The following is a 2,500-nucleotide window of genomic DNA, read 5'->3' on the forward strand; positions in this document are numbered from 1 at the left end:
TCCTGCCGGCGGGGGAAGGGTAACAGGCTGCTCTGTCACTTTGTTGGGGTCGCAGGGGTTTTCCCCCGCTCCCTGCTACTGCTAGAAAATATTTTTGTTTTTTTTCCCCTCCTCTTCTTTCTATTTAAATATATATATATAGTTATATGTATATGTATAAAATCACCTCTCGCTCTAGACTACGTTTGGGTGAGGGAACCTGCGCAGGGAATCAACTGGGTCAAGGGACCGAAGTCAATGTGATGGAGCCGCCAATCCCAACTTGGTAGAACTGAAGTAATGTAATAGAGATGTTGCACCAATGTCGCGTGTAGTTCCCAGAATTAACTCCCTCCTACCAGTATAAAATGCTCAATGCTTAATTGTGCGGTGTTAAGAAGAAAAAAAAAGAATCCCCTTCTGCCCGAAAAAGAACAAAACTGCAGTGCCAAGTGTTTTCTTTTAGGAATCAGCTGAGTAGTTTTTATTTGCTTTCTTGACTTAAAAAAAAGGAAAGGGAAGAACCCTTCTGTTCTTGCAGCTAACGTTATATAAATCCCCAGACACATACTGTGCAAAATGTATTAGCAGCATGTTTCATATGCTGCAGTTCTCGCTCTGCAATCTGTTGGTATTTTAAAGTAAGAATGAACTGTAATCTCCCACAAATCATTTTTAATTCAATGCCGGGTATACGTGTGCCACGGCGAGGTATCATCTCCTGCCTGCCTCTTTTTTTAAGTTTGCTGGAACAAGACCTCTGCTGAAGTTAAATCAGCACATGCGTCTTGCACAGCACTTTAGCAAGTGGATTATAATAACAACCCCCTCAACGCTGTGTCTCACATGAGGAATGTTTTATGCTGTGCTGTATTAAGACTTCTTTTTTTTTTTTTTGTCATATTGTTTAGCTCTGGGAAAGGGAAAAAAATGAAAACAAAGCAATTAAAAAGATTGACAGGTATGGGTTTGTGTGAGACCTATTTGTAATTGTCAGGGTGACGTGGGCAAGAGGAGGAGGAGTAACAAACTGAAGCAGGAAAAGCAGCTCGATGTGTCTGTCTATCAGTTGAGACTGTCTGAGAGCCCTGGGATCCGAATGTGTGTTATATTTCAGTGAAAAGAGAAGAGAGGGAGAGTGGATCTCTTTCTCTCCCAGGAGTTTAAGGCGGGGGGGGGACAGTTCACGTTAATCTGTCCCACTCAGTGAATGTCTTTTCTTCCTCCCCCCCTCCCTCTTTGCACACACTCTCCGGGGCTTTTCTTGGTTTTGGCAAATTTTTTTGTGTGTGTGTGTTGTTTTTTTTTTTCTTTTTTTTTTTTTCTTCTGTTGCAGATCAAGATCAACCAAAAAAAAATCCATGATAAAAAAATGTGTTTGCATTATATTTAGTAGCAGAAGAAGCTTCGATTTGTGGAAGAGAAAAAAAAGGGAGAGCAAGAGAGAAAAGTAGTCCTCTCCGGTGGTGACACTGTTTGATCTGTGACTGTTTGGAAGGTGGAGGAGTGACTGACATTTCCCATCCGGTGTATATGTATGTATGGGGGCTTTACTCCTTTTTATGATTTGCTTCCTTGCTCTTAGACTAAGTGCTGGGAGGAGAAGGAGAGACTGGATCGACCTCGTTTTTTGCACAATGAACAAACTATTATCAACGCAATAAAAAACCAAACAAACAAAAAACCCCCCAACAACAACAGCAACAACAACACACAAATCCACGAGCTTGAAACAAGCCAGCGAGCGAGCGAGCGAGAAAGTTGCGCTTTGAGACTCTTTGATCTCGGAGAAAGCCTGAGAGGGGGGGAGTGACTGAATTTACCGTCTCATCGCCGCCGCTTGCTCGGCTCTCCACCGCGAAGAAGGAGGAGAAGAAGACGAAGAAGTGATTAAGGAAAGGAGGGGGAGAAGGGGAGAGAGGAAAAGGAGGGGAAAAAAAAGGAACGAAAGAAAGATAATGGATTTGGGCTACAGATTGAACTGATCAAATCTTATTTATTTTGCACATCTCCACTGGCATCTTCCCTGCTGCTGCTGCTGCCGAGAGGACTGAAGAGCTTTGTCTTATAAGGAACTTAAAAGAGAGAAAGAGAGAGAGTGTGTGAGAGAGAGAGAGGGAGGAAAATTAACCTTGTAAATGAAAACATTTCCTAAGCAAGTTTTTGGAGTGGCGGCGGAAATTGGCATCCCTGTCACCAGTCTGTGGCTTGCCTCATCCCACACCCCACCTTCCCCCCGCCCCGCGCACCACCGTCGCCGCGGCCGCGGAGCTTGGAAACCCGGGGTGCGGGAGCCCTGACCGGGCGAGAGGAGAACCCGACCAAACTTTTTCTCCTTCCTCCCCCCACCCCTCCTCCTTTCCTCTCCTCTCCCTCTCTCCAATTTGCTCCCCACCCTCCCTCTCGCTCTTCCTAGGGCGAATGTAGAAGTGTGAATCCGCTTTCTTTTTCTTCCTTCCTGTCCACCTCCCTCCTTATTCCTCCCTCCCTCCTTTCCCTTTCCCCCCCCCCTCCCCATTTA

Source organism: Manacus vitellinus, unplaced genomic scaffold (genome assembly GCF_001715985.3).
Source record: "Manacus vitellinus isolate BGI_N305 unplaced genomic scaffold, ASM171598v3 scaffold_17_pilon, whole genome shotgun sequence".
Lineage (NCBI taxonomy): Eukaryota > Metazoa > Chordata > Aves > Passeriformes > Pipridae > Manacus > Manacus vitellinus.